Below are 27,465 nucleotides of genomic sequence, written 5' to 3'. Positions count from 1 at the left end.
CCCCGGTTAAATCCTTTTAATATAATGGTTTAAAAACAAATTTAATGATGTAACCTACAGGGGAATAAACATTTTTAAATTGTAAATCTACTCCATTGAAATTCACACCTATAATCTTTACATACATATGACAGTTACCACCAGTGCAAGCAGGCCTGTAATAAAGAAAAGATCAATATAATGCTTTTAGCTGGGCATTAAAGGTGAGAGTGTTTCGGTTCCGAATCATTTAAGAAAAGCAACAGCTTAATGTTTTTATTTTCAGAGATTTGACCTACTTTAGGATTGCTCACAAATAACAGTCAAAAATTATTGTTGATGTCAGTGAGGTTTTGAATGTTCTCCTTTACAATAAATAACTTAGAGCAAACAGCAAGAAAAACAGCAGTTTTACATCCAAAAGAGTATGCTCCAAAGGCTAAAGCAGAGCACTAAATCAGGATTCCTGGAGCCTATTCCTGACTCACATGACTTGCTAGGTGACCTTAGGCAAGTCACATAACTCAGTTTACCCTATAACAGCATGCTCTTTTATAACTACTATAAAGCCAGCATTTCATTTTAAAGATAGATAGATAGATCTAATATGTGGTGTCCACATCAGGCAGCAGACAAAACATTCTTTAGAAATGTCTTTAGAAAAGCCAGTTTGTATTTACTTTATAGTAGCTATGCAATTTGATTGACAAGTCAACAGCACCAGAATAATATTTTGCACTTAAACAGCACCTTTCATCTGAGAATTTCAAAATACACACACTGTATTGTATATGCCTAGAAAGCACCACACACATTTTTACACTATAGAGATAAACACGTTAGTTAATGAAATCTCAAAACACCCCCATAGCGGTAGGGCTCAGGTCGGGAAACAGGGTTAAGTGACTTGCCCAATGTCACATAGCAAGTCAGGCATAGGATCCAGGAGTCCGGCCAGCCTTTGGTGCACACTGTGATGCATGTAATGTAGCTGTTTGTTTGTTTGAAGTTATACACTGTAAAGGAACACATTCAAAACTTCATTGACATATCAAAAGCCATTTTTGACAGTTATTTGTGAACGATCCTAAATTAGGTCACATTTTCCTGGAAATTTAAAAAAAAAAAAAAAAAAAAAAGGTCATTTGATTGGCTAGCGTTCAATAAAATTACTTTTAAAACACACCACTCAAATGAAGAGAAGTGACCTAGTTTAGAATTTATTTTAGGCCCTAAGATAGGATTTGTAATGCTCTAGCAATGGAATGCTAAGGGCAGCTATACTTCATCTCCATTAATATTGCCGTGCCTGAACTCAAGCATTATACAGATCTCAAAAGGTCATGACTCACAGATCCAAAATCGAACTCTAGGGTGTAAAAGTAAGAGGGTGGGAGAGGGAATCTGTTAGACCCAAAACATTTTCAGTCTAACTTACAGTGACATTTAGCCATATCACTATCACCATGTGCGTACACTGAAAGGAAAAATCGTTTTGGGGTTGTGGCACTAGTCTGAGACTCGGATCTGGATTTAGTTCCTTGTTCCACCACAGACTTCCTCACACAACCCTGGGTGGGTCACAGTGTCTGTTGTGCCTCAGTTCCCCATCTGTCAAACGTACTTCCTACATCTGACCCTTAGTTTTGTTTATGTAGACAAAGCCCCAGGTTTTCCAAAATGGCTCTCTTCAGCACTAACTGACTTAGGAGATCAAGTCTCATTTTCAGAAGTGATTTAGACACTTAGTCTAAGCCCCAGTCTACACTAGGCGTTGAGGTCAAATTTAGCAGCGTTAAATCAATATAACCCTGCACCAATCCACATGACGAAGCCCTTTTTTTGACTTAAAGGGCTCTTAAAATCTATTTCCTTACTCCACCACCGACAAGGGGATTAGTGCTGAAATCGGTTTTGCTGGTTCGAATTTGGGGTACTGTGGACACAATTAGATGGTATTGGCCTCTAGGAGCTATCCCAGAGTGCTCCATTGTGACCGCTCTGGACAGCACTCTCAACTCAGATGCACTGACCAGGTAGACAGGAAAAGGCCCGCAAACTTTTGAATTTCAATTTCCTGTTTGGCCAGTGTGGCAAGCTGCCGCTGACCATGCAGAGCTCATCAGCAGAGGTGACCATCATGGATTCCCAGAATCGCAAAAGAGCTCCAGCATGGACCGAACGGGAGGTACGAGATCTGATCGCTGTATGGGGAGAGGAATCCGTGCCATCAGAACTACATTCCAGTTTTCAAAATGCGAAAACATTTGTGAAAATCTCCCAGGGCATGAAGGACAGAGGCCATAACAGGGACCCGAAGCAGTGCCGCGTGAAACTTAAGGAGCTGAGGCAAGCCTACCAAAAAACCAGAGAGGCGAACGGCCGCTCCGGGTCAGAGCCCCAAACATGCCGCTTCTATGATGAGCTGCATGACATTTTAGGGGGTTCAGCCACCACTACCCCAGCCGTGTTGTTTGACTCCTTCAATGGAGATGGAGGCAACACAGAAGCAGGTTTTGGGGCCGAGGAAGACAATGATGAGGAGGTGGTAGATAGTTCACAGCAAACAACAGCCGACAGCCAGGAACTGTTTCTCATCCTGGACCTGGAGCCAGTACCCCACGAACCCACCCAAGGCTGCCTCCCGGACCCGCCAGGCGGAGAAGGCATCTCTGGTGAGTGTACCTTTTAAAATACTATACAAGGTTTAAAAGCCAGCGTGTTTAATGATTAATTTGCCCTGGCATTCGTGGCTCTCCTGAATATACTCCCAAAGCCTTTGCAAAAGGTTTCTGGGGAGGGTAGCCTTATTCCATCCACCATGGTAGGACACTTTACCACTCCAGGCCAGTAGCACGTACTCGGGAATCATTGTAGAACAAAGCATTGCAGTGTATGTTTGCTGGTGTTCAAACAACATCCATTCTTTATCTCTCTGTGTTATCCTCAGGAGGGTGATATCATTCATGGTCACCTGGTTGAAACAGGGTGCTTTTCTTAAGGGGACATTCAGAGGTGCCCGTTCCTGCTGGGCTGTTTGCCTGTGGCTGAACAGAAATGTTCCCCGCTGTTAGCCACGTGGTGGGGGGAGGTAAAATGCGACCTTGTAACGAAAGCACACATGCTATGTATGTAATGTTAACAGCAAGGTTTACCGTGAAAGAGTGTACCCATTGTTCTATAAAATGTGTCTTTTCAAATACAACTGTCCCTTTTTTTTCCTCCACCAGCTGCATGTGTTTCAAGGATCACGGGATCTTCTCCTTCCCAGAGGCTAGCGAAGATTAGAAGGCAAAAAAAAGGCAATCGCAATGAAATGTTCTCTGAGCTCATGCTGTCCTCCCACACTGACAGAGCTCAGACGAATGCATGGAGGCAGATAATGTCAGAGTGCAGGAAAGCACAAAATGACCGGGAGGAGAGGTGGCGGGCTGAAGAGAGTAAGTGGCGGGCTGAAGCTGAAAGGTGGCGGCAGCGTGATGAGAGGAGGCAGGATTCAATGCTAAGGCTGCTGGAGGATCAAACTAATATGCTCCAGCGTATGGTTGAGCTGCAGGAAAGGCAGCAGGAGCACAGCGCCGCTACAGCCCCTATGTAACCAACTGCCCTCATCCCCAAGTTCCATAGTCTCCTCACCCAGACACCCAAGAACACGGTGGGAGGCCTCCGGCCACCCAGCCACTCCACCCCAGAGGATTGTCCAAGTAACAGAAGGCTGCATTCAATAAGTTCTAAACTTTTAAAGTGCTGTGCGGCCTTGTCCTTCCCTCCTCCACCACCCCTCCTCGGCTACCTTGGTAATTATCCCCCTATTTGTGTGATGAATTAATAAAGAATGCATGAATGTGAAGAAACAATGACTTTATTGCCTCTGCAAGTGGTGATCGAAGGGAGGTGGGGAGGGTGGTTAGCTTACAGGGAAGTAGAGTGAACCAAGGGGCAGGGGGTTTCATCAAGGAGAAACAAACAGAACTTTCACACCGTAGCCTGGCCAATCATGAAACTGGTTTTCAAAGCTTCTCTGATGCGCACCGCACCCTCCTGTGCTCTTCTAACCGCCCTGGTGTCTGGCTGCGCGTAACCAGCAGCCAGGCGATTTGCCTCAACCTCCCACCCCGCCATAAACGTCTCCCCCTTACTCTCACAGATATTGTGGAGCGTACAGCAAGCAGTAATAACATGGGAATATTGGTTTCGCTGAGGTCTAACCAAGTCAGTAAACTGTGCCAGCGTGCTCTTAAACATCCAAATGCACATTCAACCACCATTCTGCACTTGCTCAGCCTGTAGTTGAACAGCTCCCGACTACTCTCCAGGCTGCCTATGTATGGCTTCATGAGCCATAAGGGGTAGGCTGGGTCCCCAAGGATAACTATAGACATTTCAACATCTGCAACGGTTATCTTCTGGTCTGGGAAGAAAGTCCCTTCCTACAGCTTTTGAAACAGACCAGAGTTCCTGAAGATGCGAGCGTCATGTACCTTTCCCAGCCATCTCACATTGATGTTGGTGAAACACATTTCCCAGGGTCACTACCCTTGATATCCGCAGATCTTTGATTGCATTGGCTACTTGCATCACAGCAGCCCCCACAGTAGATTTGCCCACTCCAAATTGATTCCCGACTGACCGGTAGCTATCTGGCATTGCAAGCTTCCACAGAGCTATTGCCACTCGCTTCTCAACTGTGAGGGCTGCTCTCATGTTGGTATTCTTGCGCCTCAGAGCAGGGGAAAGCAAGTCACAAAGTTCCATCAAAGTGCCCTTATGCATGCGAAAGTTTCGCAGCCACTGGGAATTGTCCCAGACATGCAACACTATGCAGTCCCACCAGTCTGTGCTTGTTTCCCGGGCCCAGAATCGGCATTCCACCACATGAGCCTGCCCCAGTAGCATCATGATGCCCACATTGCCAGGGCACGTGCTTTGAGAGAAGTCTGTGTCCATGTCCTCATCACTCTCGTAACCGTGCTGACATCGCGTACTCGTCCGGTTTCGCTTTGCCAAGTTCTGGTGCTGCATATACTGCTGGATAATGCGTGTGGTGTTTAATGTGCTCCTAATTGTCAAAGTGATCTGAGCGGGCTCCATGCTTGCCGTGGTATGGCGCCTGCACAGAAAAAAGGAGCAGAACGATTGTCTGCCGTTGCCCTGAGGGAGGGGCGACTGACGACATGGCTTACAGGGTTGGTTTACAGGGAATTAAAATCAACAAAGGGAGTGGCTTTGTGAGAAACTGAATGGCTGCCTCGAGGATAGAACTCAAAACTGGGTTTAGCAAGCCGTTGATTTCACAGAGGGAGGAGAAAGGGAGGAGAAAATGAATACAAAACAAATCTGGTCTATTTCTTGCTTTGAGCCACTTCATCTATCTTTATACATGTTGCTGGCAGCAGACCGTGCAGTACGACCGCTAGCCATCATCACCTCCTGGGTGCTCGGCAGAAGACAGTACAGCATGACTGCTGGCCATCATCTTCTGCTGGCTGCAGATTAAAAGACAGTGCACTGCCGGTAGGACTCAATCGCCATGAGACAAAACAAGGGAAATGACGTGGCTGAGTCACTCCCATGTTTGCCCAGGCACCCGGTTAAAAGAACACCCAGGACTACGTCGACGACCACTACCAGTCATACTGCACTGTCTGCTGCCAAAAGGCAATAAACTGCTGCTGCGTAGCAATGCGATACCATGTCCGCCAGCACCCAGGAGACATATGGTGATGGTCAGCTGAGCGGGCTCCGTGCTTGCTGTGGTATGGCGTCTGCACAGGTAACTCAAGAAAAAAGGCGCAAAACAATTGTCTGCCCTTGCTTTTTACGGAGAGAGGAAGGGAACGGGGGCCTGACAATATGTACCCAGAACCACCCATGACAATGTTTTAGCCCCATCAGGCACTGGATTTCTACTAGAATTCAAATGGGCGGTGGAGACTGTGGGAACTGTGGGATAGCTACCCACAGTGCAAAGCACCGGAAGTCAACGGTTGCCTCGGTACTGTGGATACAGTCCGCCGACTGCATGCACGTAGAGTATTTGTGTGGGGGACACACACTCAACTGTATAAAAACGCTTTCTACAAAACCGACTTCTATAAATTTGACCTAATTTTGTAGTGTAGACATACCCTTAGTCAACTAGACATTGCAATGTCAAGCAGAGCAATGCCTCAATACCTTAAAAAAATCTTGACCAAAGCTCTTTGGGACAGGGGACAGCTCCTGCAAGTTTACACAGTGACTAGCATGATGCGAGCCCTATCTCTCTTGGGACCTCTAGTTTTATTGCAATATAAGTATTGATGTCCACCTCCAACTTTTGAAAATGTATTACCAACTCAACCACACTAAGATACACAACAGTTGTCCATTCCATTACATTCCTGGAAATGTCAACCCATATATTTTTAGCCCTTCCATTAATTATTACTACAATTAAGGTTTCTACATATGTAAAGTTTTAGACTGGGATTTTCTAAGGAGTTTAAGGGAATTAGTGGCCCTAAACCTGATTCAAAACACCCAACCTTAGCTGCTATGGACAGAGTATTCTAAGAAGCCCTCTTAAATGAGGACAAATCCATCCATATAGTGTGAAGTTGATGAATTAGTGAAACTACACCAGGGATTAATTTTTTTTCTCATTTAACTGAATTCACAAGTAACCTTTTAAAAAGAGGATAGATGTGAAGTGTTGGTTACTCCTGTTGGTTCACACAAAGCAATTACTGAACCACACAAAATTCAAAGCTTCTGTTTGATTTGGATAAGAACAGACACTTACTAGATTTCAAGTGTTTCCTCCTTCTGGTGAGTACAGAAATACAGGGATCATTGCTTCTTTTGGTATTTTGTCCCTTTCATTTCTTCTCAGCAGGCACATGGATGCCACCGTGAAAACAGGAGAAAGTTAGCTGAAGTGTTAACCAGACTTTTGAACCTCCATACAACTTTCAACTCAGTTCTGGGCAAAGGTCTGGGGTAGGTTCAATTTTTTTTCTAAACTAGCTCATCTAGCCCCAATCTTAAGAATACTCTCTATTCCTAAAGAAAATGCCAGCCTCAGAATGCCTTACACAACAGAGTAACACCTCACACCACCACTTTTTGAGATACGAAAACTGTGGCACAAAGAAATATTGACTTGACAAAGGTCACAGGAATCAATGGGGAAACCAGGAATAGAGCCCAATGCTTGAGTCCCAGCACCCTCCTTCCCCCTCCAAGATTCTGCACCTTGTATAATTTCTCACAAGAACTCTGCTGACAGCCGCCGGTGGGTTGCAAAACTTCTTGCTTTTCCTTAGGCAAAGTAGCTGTACCTGAACTCCAATTTTTATTTTATTCTAATTTTTACCTTTGCTTGAGCTTCAAGGGGAGAAAAATCCTTCAGAGTAATGAAATCTACAAAGGAGAAAAAAAAAATTCAGATGTGAAAACAATAATTATATGTGATAAGGACTATTTGAGAGTACTTTTTTTAAAAAAGAGAAAGATAGAATAGTTTTGTGGAAAGGAGCATAATTTTTATTATTATTATTATTATTATTATTCATTTTCCATTCTACTTTTCACCAGAAACTTTGATCATGATAAATAAAATCCAGTAGGCTCAGCACAAAATAAGGCATCCAGGAATATAAAATCCAAAGGAAAAAATTTTAGCTTGAAAGAGAATTTTTTATTTGTTGCAGGATAGTGCTTGTTTTTTGTTAGAAGTAGCTTATTTTGATACTTGTAAAATCAATTGGCCTGCACTATTGTTTATAAACCTGATAGGTTTCTTCTTCCCTCTCCAGTCCATGGTGTGCACAACAGCACTTTAAGACTAGATTGTGACTTTAGATAGATCCTCTGTGCACCACTCTAGAAGCAGTTGCTGGGCAACATGATATACACCTCTGTCGAAATTCTTTCCCCAGTATTTCCTTGCTCAGAGAGGAGTGGAGTAGTTATTTGTTCCTGGTCCATTATCAGTGGCAAGTTACCACACACACACTACTGTGACACTTTGCACCTCATTCACCATAGTGATATGTTTATGCTAGGATTATGATGCATCTTGTACAACATATGTCATGTGAGGTGTCAATGGAAAAGTTTGGTTTGCAGAATATGATTATCCTATTTGTATGCATGTATCATTTTTGTATCTAGAATTATGAATATTAACTACGCATCTGCATTTCAAATGTGCTCCTAGGCAATTCCCACAAGTTAATTTACATCCAGTCTAGCCAGCATATTGTGAATGGACTATTCAAGGTAATGGCCCATCAGCTAAAACAATGGGCCATGGGAACAGCTTATTCTCACCTAATGATCTTTCCTGTGAATGTTCTAGCCAAAATATGGGTAATGGCCCCTCCCATGACTCACTGAAGCAGGCAAGGGCATGTGATACTGGACTCCAACTTGTGCCTGTATTTTTTCACAAACTGTGCTGGGGACTTTGCTTGGAACAATGAAGTTCCCTCCACATGGAAGAAGCTATAAAAGGGGGAAGTGACTTCACCACTTGGCTTCACTCCCCTTACAACTCAACACCTGGAAGCACCTTAGGAACAAAGACTGCACCAGGGAAGGGGGTCTCAGGAGGGAAAGACAGAATCTGAGCCGGTCTATGGAAAATTGGTGGACTGTTTGTACCATCATGGTAAGACACTGTTTATTTCAAGTTATGTCTAGTGTTTAGTACTCCTGCAGGAATTCTATGCCAAAAAATCCAAAATTCTGCACCAAAAGAGCCAAAATTCTAAAAAAATCTGCATATTTTATTTGTCAAAATAATGCAGTATAATCACACTAGTTTCACTTATTTTGGTAATTTATTTAAACTACCATATAGAAAAAATTCATAATAAATGTTCAGCATTTCCAAAACACGTGAAAGTTAAGTTACAAATACTGGGTAACCAATACACTCATTCCAGTAATAACCCTGGATTTTCATTTAAATTACATTACTTTTATTTTGGTGTTTGGTGTTCTGTAAAGTAGAATGTCGCTTTAAATTGCTCAGACTTTCACACATGAAAGTCATACAGTTTTGCTAGTCATTTTCCTGCATTTTTTTAAATGGATAAGTAAAAGAGATCCTGAGCTGTAATCTAACCTCATTGTGCCTGTCTGGCACAGGAAAAAATTGGAGAAAGCACAGACCTTCCTAGCTGAGGACTCCGTTATTGTTATTTATAATAAGGCTCCTTTACACCACTCTGGAAAAGTAAAGGAGCCTTAATTGACTAAAAGAAAAGGAGTACTTGTGGCACCTTAGAGACTAACAAATTTATTAGAGCATAAGCTTTCGTGAGCTACAGCTCACTTCATCGGATGCATCGGATGAAGTGAGCTGTAGCTCACGAAAGCTTATGCTCTAATAAATTTGTTAGTCTCTAAGGTGCCACAAGTACTCCTTTTCTTTTTGCGAATACAGACTAACACGGCTGCTACTCTGAAACCTGTTAATTGACTAAGAATGGGAACAATTAACTAACAATGGGAAATTAGCAGCCTGCCTGCTTAGTTGTTACATTTCTGCTCTGCCTCAGGGACAGAGCCTGCTTCACACTGCCCTATGCCTCCAAGCCCGGGATGCAACAACAGCGAGTGAGCGGGACATAGTGAGTCTCTCTCACTTGTTCCCACACAGGCAGGCGCCAAGCCTCACCCCCTTAACATCTCTCCATGCACACACACCCAGCCTCCCTCCTCCCCCCGCAGCGATCTGCTCTCTGCTGCCGGCTGCTCCCAGCAGACATGCCCAAGATGATGGGAAAAAGGGGTGTGTTCCCCACAGATTTCTTTGCTCCCCATTTTTCTGCAGGGAAGCCAAGAAATCTGTGGAAGTTATGAATTCTGCACCCCCGCAGGGGCACAGAATTTCCCCAGGAGTAGTATAGAACTTAAATTGTAACTTAGTTTATTTCTTAGGTAATCAACTTTGATCTGTATGCTATTACTTATAATCACTTACAATCTTTCTGTAGTTAATAAATTTGTTTTATATTTTTTTTACTTAAAACAGTGTGCTGTTTGAAGTGCAAAGGGAAATCTGCTCAGGAATGGGGGCTGGTGCATTGTTCTCTCTACATTGAGGAAATGGTGGACTGGAAAATAAATTTACCCTGATGAGGCTTTTGACCAGGGCAAGATGATACAGGTCTGGGGTCCTAGGCTGGGGAGCTGGGTTGGGGGGCTGGCTGAAGCCTCTTTATTGTTGGTTTATGAGTGGCTAGTGAAAGCATTCATGTAACTGCTGCTGGAAGTGTCCCTGTTTGTGTATGGCTGTATCCGTGCAAGTCCTAGAGAGGACTATAGCTAGTCATAGTCGCACAGCTTGAGAGGGCTCCGTAGTATCCCAGTTCCAGGTTGCACCCCAGGAAAGTCTGTCACAGCTACCCCTCGCTATGGTGGATCAGCTTTGCTAAACAGTGAGTAGAAAGGATTGAGTCAAGGCTCAGCCCATTCCCCACCCAACCATTTCTAGGTGGCTGGAAAATAAGCCAACACACAGCTTGCAGCATACTTACACCTACATGACATGGGCCCGATATGTAAGTAGTCCAAGCAGAAATGCAAGTGGAGTCCCCTTCATCCCCCTTAGTTCTTCACATGAGCAATGTAGGCCAAGTCCCAGTCCAGCCTTTCATTCCTGTAACAAGACATATAATGTTTTCTGTCAGAATAATGACTAAAATTGATCAATGAGATTTAGGAAAATTTGTAGAGTTTCGACCACCCTCCAGTTCTAAGTTGTTTTCTCTGGACTGAGTTGCACACATAGATTTTGTTCTGTGCGAGCGATTTCATTTTTAAAATTGCTTGTAGTAATTATTTCATTGCTATTGTGGTTTCTAAAACTCCTCTATTCTAGATTTGTCTTCAGATTATTTAAGTCTTTCAGTTAATCCCTTCACACTGAAATCCCCTCTATGCATATGTTTCCATTTCTCCATGGTTTTTGGCTAGGTTTTTTTGGTCATGCCTCTTGCATACAGGCACATTTGAAGCTTCCCCTATGTGGTGGTCTAATTACTTGCTGGATCTTTCCTGGATTATTTCCTGATTTTTTCCTTAAATCTATTTCTTCTCCCTAGAGTTTATGGAATCATTCCACAATGAAGTTTTCCTGGCCTTGCTTAAATGGCCTTCATTTTACCTGCTTTTTCTTCTCTCTCCAAAGGCCTCTCTACAGGCACTCCAATATGCTTGTCCTTTCCACAACCCGAATGCCTGTCATTAAACTCTCCCCACATCCTGGGCCAAATTTAAAACCTGGTATAAGCAAATGCAACTTAATTAAATGGAGCTTATATCAGATCTCTGTTTGCATCCCCCCCCACACACTAGAGTAATTTAAACTCTGTTTAAATGTATCCTGTCCCACACATTACAAATAAAGGCTTAATTGTTTAAGAACTCCTTTCTACTGAACACTTCCTCCACACCAGCTCAGCCATGTTTCCTGTCTTCTTGCTCACCACTTTCTCCTAACCTTAAATATTTTACCTGCAGTATTTGGGTGCAGTACCATCAAGGTCTTGCTCTTAAGCATCCCCCTTAATTCCTCAGAACTCATTTGTAGACCTACGCAATTTACACACAAGACACCACCATATTTTATTATCAAAAGTGAGAAACTAACAGCCTGTAATCCATTACTCTCGCACAGCTCTGCCCGTGGAGTTGAGTTCTGCTCTGAAACACCCTTTTGTGCGATTGCCAATAAGTCTCCCGGTCCCAGGTTTTACTGCTAAGTATGCTCAACTGCACAGAAATTTTGAAGCGTGAGCACTAACTGCTAAAAAACCTATTCACTGGTTCAAACTGCTTTTCCTTAGCAACAATGGAGAGCTCTTACAGCAACTTCTTTGGGGAAATTCATTAGGCAACATTGATTAGTGAATAGACCATCACTGCTGTCAGGAGATCTAAATATCATTTCCTCCTCACCACTGAATCACTGTGACCTTGGGTAAGTCAAATTTCTGGACCTCCCTGTTCCAATCTATAAAATAGGAATAGCATCCACCTGCATTGGCAGTTATGAATCACTTTGAGCATCTCAGCTCTTTCAAGTGCAAGGCACACTTCAACCCTGCCTTTGCTAATATAATACAACACTGTATGCACATGTGTTGAATAAAATCCCCTACAGTTTCCCAGTGGAAAGGAGAGGGAAGAAAGAATGAACCACAGAGAATCATAGGACTGGAAGGGACCTCAGGAGGTCTTCTAAACCAGCCCCCTGCACTCAAGGCAGGACTAAATATTACCTAGACCATCCCTGACAGGTATTTGTCTAACCTGCTCTTAAAAACCTCCAATGATGGAGATTCCACAAACTCCATAGGCAATTTATTCCAGTGCTGCTAATGCTCAAAGCACTTCTGAATGATACTCAGATACCATGGTGATAAGGACTGTATAAGAACCTGAACTGAAGAGATGAAAGGCACTATATCAGTTTTAAGCCTGAACCACCACGACCATCATCATCACAGGAACAGTTCCCTGTAATGTTGCTGTTGTGATGTTCAATACTTGCACTCAATGTTCCTCTGGGACAGAGGCCTAATACCTTTAAGCTTTGAAGGACACCATGCTGCTTTAAAAATAAATATTCATTCCTCTTAATGTGCTATTTCCTTTGGAGTCACCTCCTGCTATGGTATGTCCAATCCACGCAAAATGCCAGACAGATTTGGTCTCCATGAGCTCCAAACTGCTTGTACTAACATTTACAACAAGTTGCCTCCATATCTCAGTAAAGTTGGTTGATTAATGGTAGTGCAGGCAGAGAGAAAAGACAAAAGAAATATAGGCTCTCTTTCATTCAATACATTTTACTTTCATGTAATATGCTCAAGGCCCTATTTACAAACTAACAGCTAATGCAGGTCCACACTAAAGAATAGACTCTGTGGGATCTCTATCTCAGCTGCATTTAGAAAGATCTGCGTACTAACAACTTCTCCACACTTACAAGCTTACAGTGATACAGCTGTGCTGCTGTAAGAGTGCTCATGTAGCTGCGTTATGCCAATAGGAGAGAGCTCTCCCGTTGTCATAATAACACCAGGGCAACGAGTGGCGGTTGCTATGTCAGCGGGAGAATGTCTCCTGCCAACATAGCATTGTGCAGATGAGCACTTATGCCAGCAAAACTTATGTTGCTTGGGGTGTGTGTGTGGTTTTTTTTACACCCCTGAGTGACAAAAGTTTTGCCAACATAAGTGCTAGTGTAGACATGGCCTAAAATGAAACTAGAGTTACAGCCCTCTCCTTTCTCAAGCGTTTATTCTGAACTATGGATTACATTTAGATCTACGGTCATGAAGGATGTTGGGTTTGTTTGTTTGTTTTTTAATACCTTGGGTCTGATTTTTCCTCACTTCTACAGACATGAATTCACTGGAATTATTCCTGATTCACACACGCGCGAGAGGAGAAGTCAGTCCCTTAGTCTTAAGTGAATTTACATGAGTTCCTTAGGACAAAGACTATGACAAAACTGTCTAGTAAAGACGGGTAAATTTCTCAGGCAGCCTATTGGTCTGGAAGACCCCAGAACTGACCCATTCTCCAAATGGAAGTCTGACTAATGCTTCAGGAACTTGTGTTCTGACTCTGAGGTTCCCATCCAAAAGGCAGAGAGAGGTGAATGATACTCTAATTTAAAACCTACTATGGAATAAATGATGTTGAGAAAAGGCAGAGTGCTGTGGAATAAAATAGCAACAATTATATTCAAAACAGTACTCTGAAAGCTTTTGTCAAGTTGGGGAATATGAGCCTAATTGAGGATTGCACCCAAACCAACCATGGGGCATATGTGCCAGTGTCTACACAATGGATATTCCAGTTACACTCAAGCACTGGGCTTTGTCAATACCTATGCTCCCATATATTCGAGTGTGTGGAAGGCTTTTAATTCTTGTTTTACTAATAAGGCTCCCTTTCCAAGCATCAGAGTGCATTCTGAACTCCATTATTCTGTGGAGGGAGAGCAACACACTAGTAGCACATTGTTTTTCCCTAATCATCCTTTCTTGATGCTGACATCATGCACATTCCCCTTAGTAGTGCCAATCCATCACTTGGTCAGTATTGTGCTATGCAGTGAACTCCTCAGAAACATATCACCTTAGTGATACCACCCGGTCTCCTGCAGGAAGAGCTCTATGTCTTTCTATTAGTAGAGAAATATCCTCTACGCTGACCACTAAAAATATTCTGAAGAAAAAAAGAATAACCTTTCCTGTTAAGAGGGCAATCTGAGAGGAGACTTCAGAAACTTCCTCACTAGGTTTTACCTTAACCTGTCTTGCAATTAACTTTTTTTTTTAAACAGGAAATTAATTTTTAGCAGCATAAGATGGGTGATTTAAAACAGTAAGTTTTAATGTTTTCACAGGTGGTCAAAAATAGACATTTTCAAGTCTGGTCTTTTAAGATAAAGAAACTGGGAAAACTGAGCCCTGTTGTAAGATAGTGTAAAAAAGAAAAAGGAGTACTTGTGGCACCTTAGAGACTAACAAGTTTATTTGAGCATAAGCTTTCGTGAGCTACAGCTCACTTCATCGGATGCATTCAGTTGAAAATACAGTGGGGAGATTTAGGTCTGTAATGGTGTGACCGGAGAGATTGAAGTGTTCTCCGACTGGTTTTTGAATGTTATAATTCTTGATGTCCGATTTGTGTTCATTTATTCTTTTACGTAGAGACTGTCCAGTTTGACCAATGTACATGGCAGAGGGGCATTGCTGGCACATGATGGCATATACCACATTGATGGATGTGCAGGTGAACAAGCCTCTGATAGTGTGGCTGATGTGATTAGGCCCTGTGATGGTGTCCCCTGAATAGATATGTGGACAGAGTTGGCAACGGGCTTTGTTGCAAGGATAGGTTCCTGGGTTAGTGGTTCTGCTGTGTGGTGTGTGGTTGCTGGTGAGTATTTGCTTCAGGTTGGGGGCTGTCTGTAAGCAAGGACTGGCCTGTCTCCCATAAATGGACACAAATCAGATGTCAAGAATTATAACATTCAAAAAACAGTCGGAGAACACTTCAATCTCTCCGGTCACATGATTACAGACCTGAGAGTGGCTATCCTTCAACAAAAAAACTTCAAAAACAGACTCCAACGAGAGACTGCTGAATTGGAATTAATTTGCAAACTGGATACAATTAACTTAGGCTTGAATAGAGACTGGATGAGTCATTACATAAAGTAAAACTATTTCCCCACGTTATTTCTTCCCTCACCCCACCCCCCACTGTTCCTCAGACGTTCTTGTTAACTGCTGGAAATGGCCCACCTTGATTATCACCACAAAAGGTTTTCCTCCTCCCGCCCCCCGCTGGTAATAGCACATCGTAAGTGATCACTTTCCTTACAGTGTGTATGATAAAACCCCATTGTTTCATGTTCTCTGTGTGTGTATATAAATCTCCCCACTGTATTTTCCACCGAATGCATCCGATGAAGTGAGCTGTAGCTCACGAAAGCTCATGCTCAAATAAATTTGTTAGTCTCTAAGGTGCCACAAATACTCCTTTTCGTTTTTGCGAACACAAACTAACACAGCTGCTACTCTGAAACCTGTAAGATTTCACCTGTAAGTGTAACTTCAGTAAAGTCAGTAGAAGTGCTCTGTTTTACTGCATGGCTGACTGTAACCCACTGTCCCCATCCTGTACCTTGTAGGAGATCTATGCAGAGAGCAGGAACAGAATATCAGGGCTGACATCTGCCTCAGTGATGGGAAAAGTTCATTGCTCTTTTTTACAAGAGACTAGAACATTGTAAAAAATAGCCTGTAAGTAGTTTAGCTTTGTGGAGGTGAAGACAGATTAGACATTTTTCATAACTGAATTAAAATAGTATCAGTATTTTAATGGATAAGCAACTGACAAGTTTGTGCCTATAAAAAAAATTACTAAAAATAGACATCTGTCAGCAGGTTTGACAGTCTATCAATGTAAAGGGCATGAAGGATATAGCCAAGAAAATGTCTTCATAAACAGAACTCACCAATCTCAAGTCATACAACAGTAAACAAGGGACCCTCTCAATTTGATTTTCTCAATTTGATTTTCTTCCTCCCTTACAAATCAAAACATCTGCTGACATTGTCTGGCTTTTATTATATAACTTTGTTATTATATAATGTTCTGCTGACCTACTCACAGGGATGTACCCTGATATTATAGCTGACAGGCACTGAAACATACAGTAATTCAAGTTATTCTTCTTCCAGAAGAATAAGTATTTGGTGGCAGTGTTGACCCACCTGGATTTCTGGGAATGGATTTTTTTTTATAAATATCCTGTGCCAAGGAGTGCACGGACCTGTAGGTCTAACATTAATTCAGACACTTTTCCCTGACAACTCATTAAAACTGAAGCATACACACATTTTCTTTACATCAGGCTTATAACTGTAAGTTTCTTGAACTGACAGTTACCACTGTCCATCCCAAATATCCAGGCATAATGGGCTGGTTATGTCAACCACCAGCAATGAACCCTAGCTGAGAGGTGCCTACAGGGATGAAGAGAATCTGTCCTAAGCATGCTCAGGTTTTTATTCTGCACATAGGAGGAGGGAGCTGCTAATCCCTTGTGCTGGAGCAGAGGCTTCCAGAAAGACAGACTAACCAGCAGAGTGCTGGTTGTGTGCGCAGGAGAGCACATAGGTATGCAGTTACACTGCCATTGCAATTCCAGATTTGGGAACCACGTTGTAAAGATCATTACAGTGATAACTGAAGGTAAAACAAAGGTTTTACTGCTGTGCTAATGCACAGAACAGAGAGTTCATTTAAATATAAAAAGAGAATTCACCATCCAACACTTACAATGCTGACAGAGACAGAACTGCTCTGTTCTGAGATATTTGCCCAAATTCATGCCCACTGCAACTCCATTGACTGCAATTTCAAAAATCAAATGGAGTTACAGTAGGATGAATTGGGTCAATCCCAATAGATTCACTAACTCAGACACTGAAGTTTGGAGAAACCGACTGCCAACTCCCAGGGAAAGGAAAAGGACATTGGATCATTGGACAGTATTTTAGGACTACATCAAAACTCGGGAGGGAACCTCTTAAGGAGAGCTCTACCAGATGGACAGCAGCCAAGACCCACAAGGGTAAACTTATTCCCCACATATTGAAGGACTAATGTACTCCTATCATATGTTTGCTCTGTACCTTTCTGCCCTTGCAGTCAAATAAAATGGAAAGCTAAAAATAAGCAAAAGTAACCCTCTAAGAATTAAGGAAGCTATATGGAGTTTTCAAAGAATATAGATTTGTACATTTCAATGGCAGAGAAGATAGAAAATATAGCCGAGGTTTTCTGAAATGCCTTGTGACTTTGGATGCCCAACCTGAGATTAGTTTAAATGGTCTCATTTGCAGAAGAAGGCACTTTCTGAAAGTCTGCCCCTTTAAGGCAGCTCAGGTTGAGCACCCAAAAATCATTAGTCACCTCTGAAAAACCTGGAGCAAGAGTGGTTACTTAAAATTTATTAAAAATTAAAAACCAATATAAATTTGTCTTTAAGTTCTGTGCACTATTTAAAAGTCCAATTTTGCAGAGCAGTTTCTGAATTTTTGGTGCCCTTTATATTTCAGGAGCATTCATTTTTGAACTGATTAATGGTCAGTCTAATATTTAAATTATTTATGCTTCATTCTTCATAAAACTGGCAAATTGCCATTCTCTCCCACACCAATTAATGACATTGCTGAATAGACAAAGGCTGCATTGTATTCCTCAGCACAATCAACATACATGCTTAACATTCAAATCCTATCCACAAAAGTTTACAGTAAATATAATTACTAACTGACCTTATGAAGGTTTCTCTTAATCCTATGATCCATGAGAAAACATATGCTCTACTAAACAGTAATTGGTTATCCCCAGATATGAATGGGAAAGGAAAGATGTTGCAGTTAGAGTTACACTAGCCTTTTATTCTGGGAGAAAGAATTTTAAATTTGGCTTAGACACAAATGTCTATAACAAATTTAATATTCTTTCTCCCAGAATAAAAGGCTAGTGTAACCGCCACTGGTTTCCTGGTCTCACCCATTTCCTAATTAATTTGTTCACATCACACAATATGTTATAGCTAAATTTGCCAATTTGGCCAGGAGATGCCCAGGCCTGGACAGGAAGAATGATGCAGGTACATATGCAAAGCCATCCAATTGCAATGACCCCATCTGCTCTGTCTGGCTGTAACCACAGCCGTACATTATTTAACCTTCATGAACATTAAGACAAAGTCAAGTTATTTTGTATGCTGTACATGCAAAAAGATAGAAAAATGTTTTCAAAGAATACCACAACATTCTACTGGCAGAGTTAATAATTATGGTACAAGGTGGCAGAATTTCATTGACTGACCCATCCAGTTCAGTTAGGAGGTGTTAAGACCCCACATAAAGCTGGTGAAGTTTCACTGACTATGACATCTGAAGCTTGGTTAATTACATCCTGGTAAATTATCACTACCCTTGCTGATAGATTAGTGGATAACTCCCTTTGAAAGTAATTGGGCTAGAGGAAAGTTTCTTTTTGTGGTGTCCATTAAAATTGTTCTCTTAGGTGATGGATTTATTCTATTAACAGAATTTATCTTCCAAATCCAGTTCAACACTTTATCTATTGAACTCAACTGCCTAGGAGCTGGACCTCCTGCTGGCCGCTTCCAGGGCGCAGCTCCGTCTGCAGTGCCAGGAGAAGCAGGAAGCCTGCCTTAGCACCCGCGCTGCACCCCTGACCAGGAGCCGCCAAAGGTAAGCCCATGCCCCAACCCTGTGCCCCAATCCCCTGACCCCCCCAACCCAGAGCTCCCTCCTGCTTCCCAGACTCTTCATCCCTGGCCCCATTCCAGAGCCTGCACCCCCATCTCAGAGCCCTCACCCCCTGCATCCAACCCCCTACCCTAGCCCAGAGCCCCTTCCCACATCCTGAACCCCTCATCCCCAGAGCCTGCACCCCCAGCCCAGAGAACTCACCCCTCCCTACCTCAATACACAGCTCCCTCCCACATTCCAAATCTCTTGGCCCTACCCCCTAGCCTGGAGCCCCTTCCTCCACCCCAAATCCCTCAACCTCAGGCCCACCCCAGAGCCCTCACTCCCTCCCACACCAGCCCAGTGAGAGTGAGTGAGGTTCGGGGAGAGCAAGCCACCAAGAGAGGGGAAATGTAGTGAGCAGGGGTGGGGGGCCTCAGGGAAGGGGCAGGGCTAGGGTGTTTGGTTTTGTGCAGTTAAAAAGTTGGCAACCCTAGCTCCTTTCCACCCCCGTCACTGGCAGGCAGTCACAGGGTGGAGAGGAGGCCTCAGCCACTGTGACTCCAAGCCTCTGGGCCGGGGACTGTCTGCTTCAGGGTCCCCAGGGGCAGGGCCCACTACTCCCTGCCACGGTGCAGAAGCAATGGGCAGGGGAAGTTGGCAGCTCCTCCCTGCCCTAGCAAGGAAACGCCTCCTCTTCGCCACAGGCACCACTAGCGCCAGGAGGACAGGGCTGGGTGGGGCCCTGGGGGATGGAGCCGTGGCCACTCTGTGCTCCTGAGTTTCAGCTGACCTGTCCCTTTAGCACAGTGCTGGGTGTGGGGATCCCTGCTCTGTGCTGGCTCAGCAGGGCCAGTGAGTGCGGCTGGGGGGCAGGGCGTGGAGGAGTGGGTCTTTGGGGGCTATATGAGGGGGGTGCTGGGCTGTGAAGGGGCGGGGGACACTGGTCAGTAGGGGAGGTTTGTTTTGGGGTTCTAGGTAGTGTGGGGGTCTGTTGAGGGGGTGCAGGGTGGTGGGGGAGATCTGTGTGTGTTAGGGTGCTGAGCAGGGGGGGTCTGTGTGGGACTCTGTTTAGTTGTGGTGGTGGGGCTGTGGGGAAGAGCACTGGATAGTGGGGGAGATCTGTGTGTGTTGGGACGCTAGTGGGGCATCTTCATGGGACACTGGGCAGGTGTGATGGTGTGCAGAACGCTGTGTATTTGTGGGGAGGATATGTGGGGGGTGCTGGGTATGGCAGGTCTGGGGAGCATTGGGCATAGAGAACCAGGGGGGTGTTGGTAGGGGGACTGTGTGGCATGGCACAGTTCCATCCCCAAGGGGAAGGGGTACACTGGCAGCACAGGGTCAGTTAGGCCACTGTGTGTCTGGCGACTGCCAGTTTGTAAACAGTGCCCTCGCACTGGGCTGGGTGCGGCGGGGCCACCCCTGCCACACCATGCCCCATTGCCCCTGGCCTGCTCCTCACTCCGGGGACTGACCTCCCTGTGCCATGCTCCAATGCCCCCATGAGGGCCCCCTGAGACTCAAAGTTGAAATTTAGTTCATGTTGGACAAAGGACACTAAGGCATCTGTAAGAAACAGCTGTGACATATAAACAGCTTTAGAATATGAGAAGTTATGTAGTGCTATTAGTACTCATACGATTAATAAATACCCATAATTACCTCAAGTCAAACATACTTACTGAGAGGTTTTTTATAGAGATGTGCTGCTGTTAACAGAATGTACGCTGCAGATCTTGCCTCCATTTCTAGACAATAGTAAATGTGTATCACATAACTTTAAGCCACATCATGAGGCATGAAGTAGCACACTGCAAACCAAGGTACTTCCTAAGCTTTATCACTCACTTTGAATGGCTGCATTTTATCTTCTTTAAAAGAAACATTGCACTAAATATATTCCACATAGTTATGATCAGAGAGCTCTCTAGACATACATTTTATGTTCCTGGTACATGCATATCATTAAGTTCCAGCCCCAGTCATAGTTAAATAGACAACAGGTAGAATCTCTGTCTAATTTTGCAAAGCATCTAAACCTATAGAATCCTTCTAAAACAGTCTAGCAATTCATTACTATTCACAGAAATAGCAAGGATGAAAACTAGGCCACAGTGAAGTCTGGATTTCACCTGAAGTGTATGATACTGCAGGATTTATTCAGCAAAAAGATGTGTCTTACAATAGCGTGCACACAAACCCAGTCAATTAAGCTGGTTTATACATATCTTCTACACTTCCAGAGAAACCACACCATTTTTTTTAAATCTATAATGCACTTGAACTTGAATGTACAAGGTTCATTTTAGCTAGACTGCCCCCACAATTATTCAGTGCATAGTTATTATCTAACTCTTACAAAGGCATCTCTCTCTTTTGTGTATATGCCCTTGCAATCTATCAGAATGCAAATGTCTTTCTGAAACAATGTTAGCTTTTTGTTGCAAATGTTTTGCCTACAAGCAACCATGCTTCAAGAGAAAAATCAGAGAAGAAAGACTATGTATAACAAGATGGCCAGGATTTTTACTCCTACTTTAACTCAAACTATAGAGATTATCAAAAAAAGAAAAGGAGCACTTGTGGCATCTTAGAGACTAACAAATTTATTAGAGCATAAGCTTTCGTGAGCTACAGCTCACTTCATTGGATGCATCGGATTCATCGGAAGTGAGCTGTAGCTCACGAAAGCTTATGCTCTAATAAATTTGTTAGTCTCTAAGGTGCCACAAGTACTCCTTTTCTTTTTGCGAATACAGACTAACACGGCTGCTACTCTGAAATCTATAGAGATTATGTATTTAATCTCACTGAAATCTGTATGTTCTTGATTAGTTTTTCCACCTTCTGACCAAATACAACATCAATCTCTCCTGTTTTTCCCATATCAGGTAACTGTAAAATATTTATCATAATCCCTGGAAAAATCACTGTAACCATTTCTAATTTATTGATGTAACCCATATTTAAGAATTTTAGTGATGACAGAAGGAATGGATGCTAATTTCAGATACCTGTGGCAATAAATATCTACACCCTATCCCTTTTTAGAGTAGCTAATTTTCTTATTCAATATCCTTAAAGGGAAAATGTATATTTATTCAGTGAAATGTAATCAAGGACCCTCAAATGCCATTAACAGTGTCTGTGCACTTTTTATTCTCAGGTGTCGCACCAAGCTCTGTAAGTGACATGGCTTAGTTGGCTGCTAACAAATAAGAAAGATGAACATTAAGATTCTGCACTACCATCTCTTGTAAGGCCATGCACAGAAAGGTGAGATTATAACAGTATTGCCAAGCTAACCTTTGTCTTATCAAGAGTCTTATCGTCAGTCTCTGCTGGAAAAATCAAACCTTCAATTTCTGCTATTTAAATAAATCAGTTTTCTTTGGACCCTAATCAGACTGTCTTCAAACAGGATTGTCCCTTGATGCCCCTTGTTGGCATTGTTGAGTGTTTGAATGAGACAAAATCCATGCATTATGATCTTGTCATGCAATCAAGCGGGCTCTGGCAGCAAGCGACAAGTGTTTTGTCTCAGATATTATACTCAAACGTCAGAACCATGCTCCACAATTTCACAAAAACCATCTGAAAAGTATAAGGTGGATTTAAATCTGAAATGGAAATAACTAACAGCCTTACAGCATGCAAATCACTGGATTAAAAAAATATGGGAAAATTGATGAGTCACCCAGACATCAAGAAGGATTCTTACAAAATAAAAAGCTAGCATTTGCTACTTAGGTTAGGTGTTTTACTGAACCTATTTTACCACACACACAAGATTATATAAAATGGCCTGCCTGGTCGTGGATAAACACTATAGGAAATAAAAACTAGCAGGCAGCTTTTTCAACAAGGGGCCATATTCAGTGCTTAACTTGTGCCAGGGCTTGCCGGGGCTGAGCCCCCAGCACCTTGGCAGTTCATAGCCCTGGCACCCTGTGCGCTTGCTGAGTCAGTTATGAAAGTAAAAAAAATTGATTGAGCCCTGGAACCTCTTTCATTATAAATTAAGCACTAGCCAAATTCTATTCTCACCTAACATCAGGGGAAAAAAATCTAAAGTAATTTGAGGAAAAAAATGGTCCATGGATCACCTTATCCCCTATCAATCCTGGGTTGCTCCGATCTGGTTTGGTCCCTTCATGGTGCTGTAACATGAACAAGCTAACAATGTTATTTATATTCTGTAGGAACTTCAGAGCCCCAGTCAGATCAAGGCCCAGTTGTGCTAAGCACTGTACAACAACAAAAAGACAGTCCATCTCCCCAAGACCTTACACTCTAAAATATACAAGAGGCAATCGGGGGATACAATCAATAGAAGGAGCACAAGTAAACAATGAGAAAATATTAGTTAGCATGGCAGGTAGTGGTCTCAGCACCTCAGCTGCCTATCAGTTATCAAAAGAGCTCTGTGTAACTTGAAAACTTGTCTCTTTCCCCAACAGAAGTTGGTCCAATAAAAGATATTACCTCACCTACCTTATCAAGATTTTTTGTAGGCATCACAACTAAGAGTTTTAAAGAGGAATTTGAAGGAGAATAGTGAGGTGAGCTCTACCCATGTGTGAAGAGTAGTATTGGAGAAAGCACATTGGTGCTTGTTTGAAAGTATAACAAAAGATCAGAGAAGGCTGGTAGCATTGGCAGGTCAGTTGTGGGAGTCGACACAGTGATAGCATGAGAGATGTCAGGTAGGATTAGACTGAAAAGGGCCTTGAAAGTGAAGAAAAAGAGTTTGTATTTGATGCAATGCAGAAGGGGGAGCCAGTGGAGGGACACAATGAGAGAGGTAATATGGACAATGTAACAAGATGATAGCAAAGAAATTCCCTGGACTCCATGTTGTATTCCTAACCTCCATTTTGTGTCTCTAGCTTCCCTCCTCAATAAGCAAGAGTCACTTCACCAACTGTTAGGTGCAAGTCACTTACCATTGGACAATGTAGGTCACATGACCAGATTCCTGGATTAAGCATGCCCAGTAGAATATAGAGTAAAATGAAGAATGGTCACAAAGTAAGTTAAATCTGGAGCTTGGGCAGTAAGGTTGGATGAGGTAATCATGGCTCTGAAGTAAACAAACACCAGTGAGCATGTGTAAAATAAGATAATGCTCAACAATGAGCACATGCAGCACAAAATTAGGTGAAAGGGTGTTGGCAGAAAGCCAAGTAGGGAACAGTTAAACAGCTCCAGCTTGGGCTGATTTGGAGCTGTTTTCTCTGGTAGCTGCAGACAAAAACCTGACAGCTAGGACAGTATAAAAGGCAGACAGTCAGCAGGCAGTTAGACAATTAGGAGCAAGAACAGCTGCTGGAAAGAAGTTAGAAGAACAGCTGCTGAAGAAGAGAGAACAGACACAAAGCTGCAACAATAGCAAAGCGGGAGAAGCAATGAGACCAAGCGGCAACAGTAATAATTAAGAAGGGAGCTGACAGAGTGAGCTGCAACAGTAGCAGCAGCAAGCAGCAACAACAGTAAACAACACAGCGCTATCAACAGATAGTGTAAGCTTGCTAATTTTAACTATAGTTTAACATAAGTATAGTGTAGTATTAGTATGTGTGTGTGTGTGTTAATTGTATTTTACCTGTGTCAAACTTAAAGTATAATTTAAGAACTGCTGTCAGTGATCTATTGCACATTGGCCATCTGCAATAGAGCACATCACTTAGAATCATTTAACTTGTATGCTTTTGTAATTTGTAATAACGGATTTGTGTCTGATTTCTATTTTTAGATTACAGTGTCGCAGGGATTATTAGTTACATCACTAAAAAGATACTTTGTTTTGGAAAGCATATTACCTGTGTCAATCACTTTATTGGAAGGTTATATCTGTGTCCTTCAAGTGTTTCCTTATGTGACCCTAATGCCCCTACTCTACTTGCGCTACATTGATGAAATCTTCATCATCTGGATCCATGGAAAAGAAGCCCTTGAGGAATTCCAACATGATTTCAACAATTTCCATCCCACCATCAACCTCAGCCTGGACAGTCCACACAAGAGATCCAATTCCTGGACACTACGGTGCTAATAAGCAATGGTCGCATAAACACCACCCTATATCGGAAACCTACTGACCGCTATTCCTACCTACATGCCTCTAGCTTTCATCCAGATCACACCACACGATCCATTGTCTACAGCCAAGCTCTACGATATAACCACATTTGCTCCAACCCCTCAGACAGAGACAAACACCTACAAGATCTCTATCATGCATTCTTACAACTACAATACCACCTGCTGAAGTGAAGAAACAGATTGACAGAGCCAGAAGAGTACCCAGAAGTCACCTACTACAGGACAGGCCCAACAAAGAAAATAACAATGCCACTAGCCATCACCTTCAGCACCCAACTAAAACCTCTCCAACGCATCTAGGATCTACAACCTATCCTGAAGGATGACCCATCACTCTCATAGATCTTGGGAGACAGGCCAGTCCTTGCTTACAGACAGCCCCCCAACCTGAAGCAAATACTCACCAGCAACCACACACCACACAACAGAACCACTAACCCAGGAACCTATCCTTGCAACAAAGCCCGTTGCCAACTCTGCCCACATATCTATTCAGGGGACACTATCATAGGACCTAATCACATCAGCCAGACTATCAGAGGCTCGTTCACCTGCGCATCTACCAATGTGATATATGCCATCATGTGCCAGCAATGCCCCTCTGCCAGTACATTGGTCAAACTGGACAGTCTCTACATAAAAGAATAAATGGACACAAATCAGACGTCAAGAATTATAATGTTCAAAAACCAGTTGGAGAACACTTCAATCTCTCTGGTCACTCGATCACAGACCTGAGAGTGGCTATCCTTCAACAAAAAAGCTTCAAAAACAGACTCCAACGAGAGACTGCTGAATTGGAATTAATTTGCAAACTGCATACAATTAACTTAGGCTTGAATAGAGACTGGGAGTGGATGGGTCATTACACAAAGTAAAACTATTTTCCCATGTTATTTCTCCCCCCACTACACCCCCCCCCCACTGTTCTTCAGACATTCTTGTTAACTGCTAGAAATGGCCCACCTTGATAATCACCATAAAAGGCTTTCCTCCTTTTCCCCCCCCCCTTCCTGCTGGTGATGGCTCATCTGAAGTGATAACACTCCTTACAGTGTGTATGATAAAACCCATTGTTTCATGTTCTCCATGCATGTATATAAATCTCCCCACTGTATTTTCCACCAAATGCATCCGATGAAGTGAGCTGTAGCTCATGAAAGCTTATGCTCAAATAAATTTGTTAGTCTCTAAGGTGCCACAAGTACTCTTTTTCTTTATGGCTAGAAAGGGTTAAACACCCAGCAAAATGAATAACCCACTGAAGACATGTGGGGAGATAATGTTTGTGTTTTTGTGTATTTACATATGTATGAATAGGGTGGACAATGTAGTCAACGGTCCCTGTCTATGCTGTATTCTGATGATTCAGAGGTCAAAAGAACATCCTATCATGTAAATGAATTGTAAACATGGGATATCTCAGTATTCACCTCTCTTTGAAATATACTGTGAATGGTGGAGGAAGAAACAACCCAATTACATACCCAGAGTCCTTGATGTGCAGTGCTGGGGTGTCTAGACAACATCAATACTCATAACACCATGGTCTCACTAGCACCATTTAATGAGATTAAAGCCAGTGTAGGTCTGCCTATCAGCATTGTGATAACACCTTCATCTGTGGTGTAGACCTACCCACAGACACAGTATGGGTGAGGATCTAGAGAAAGGTCAAAGATTGAGAGGGATGTCCAGATTATAGGCCTAACTGACAGGGATGATGGTGATATTGCTCATATTGATCTTAAAACTGAATGCTAGGTAATCAGAAGGATCTGTCAGAAAGACAAGCCAAGATTTTAATTTGTACAGACAGGTCCAGAGTAGACTGGTAGATCTGTGAGTCATCAGCACAAAGAAATAGTTGAATTTGTGCTTATATAAGAGATGTCTGTAAAGGATTTATCACAAATAGATTGATCACTGGATCACCAGAATGCCTCTGTAATACCCCTTTCCCCCCAACCATATACTCTGCACCAGATGGAAGGTGTCAAAGAAGCACTACACCACTCGCTCAGAAAGCCCCCTGCACGGGAGAGATCCTCCCTTCCCCTCTGGACAAGAAGGTCCAGGTTAGCTAACCCAGATTAAAGACAGCTTTGTACCAGTGGGGTGACAAGAAACTGCCCTAATGCAGGGGGAAGGATCTGACCCCTAATCCATAAGTATCCCTGTCTATAGCTTAATAAAGCCTAATGGGACTTTTCCCCTCTCTCCTCTCCATTGTTTTATTTGTATGCAGTTTCAACCTCTCTCTTAGTTCTTTTTTCACATCTCTCGAGGGCCAAAATACCTACTTGTGTTCTGATATGGGTTGTATAACTTGAGCAACTTTTTTTCTTTCCTCTAGTAATAGGAAGAAAACATCAGTCTTGCAATTGCTTGGATTTTTTATTGCTATTATATGTCATTAAAAGAAAATTCAGATTTCCCTGAACTCTTTCTAGTCTCTTTAGAACATGTATGTGCCACAAGATTCACATAGCTTCTTAACCCTATAGCTAACAGAACATGATAAAGGCTTGCTAGTTCGTCTTGATACAGTATGATG

The 27,465-nt window shown here is 42.8% G+C and overlaps 2 long non-coding RNA genes across 3 annotated transcripts in view; both read right to left on the bottom strand.

The window, feature by feature from the left end:
• LOC119862196 overlaps window positions 1–27,465 on the bottom strand; it is a 56,572-nt gene that overhangs the window by 11,808 nt on the left and 17,299 nt on the right. For both annotated transcript variants that reach the window (XR_005295195.2, XR_006274693.1), the window contains 3 exons: window positions 10,512–10,633; window positions 7,337–7,383; window positions 6,764–6,845 (listed from right to left, as the gene is read on the bottom strand). This is a non-coding gene — a long non-coding RNA (uncharacterized LOC119862196). The remainder of the gene's footprint in view (window positions 1–6,763; window positions 6,846–7,336; window positions 7,384–10,511; window positions 10,634–27,465) is intronic.
• Window positions 1,628–6,154, bottom strand: LOC122456064. The gene is made up of 3 exons (XR_006274695.1): window positions 6,108–6,154; window positions 5,647–5,648; window positions 1,628–1,729 (listed from the first exon to the last, which is right to left on the bottom strand). It is a non-coding gene; the product is annotated as an uncharacterized LOC122456064 (long non-coding RNA).

This window comes from Dermochelys coriacea, chromosome 10, assembly GCF_009764565.3.
Source record: "Dermochelys coriacea isolate rDerCor1 chromosome 10, rDerCor1.pri.v4, whole genome shotgun sequence".
NCBI classification, from domain to species: Eukaryota; Metazoa; Chordata; order Testudines; family Dermochelyidae; genus Dermochelys; species Dermochelys coriacea.
Note: the sequence above shows the minus strand (reverse complement) of the source record. Positions and strands in the feature narration are given on the sequence as shown.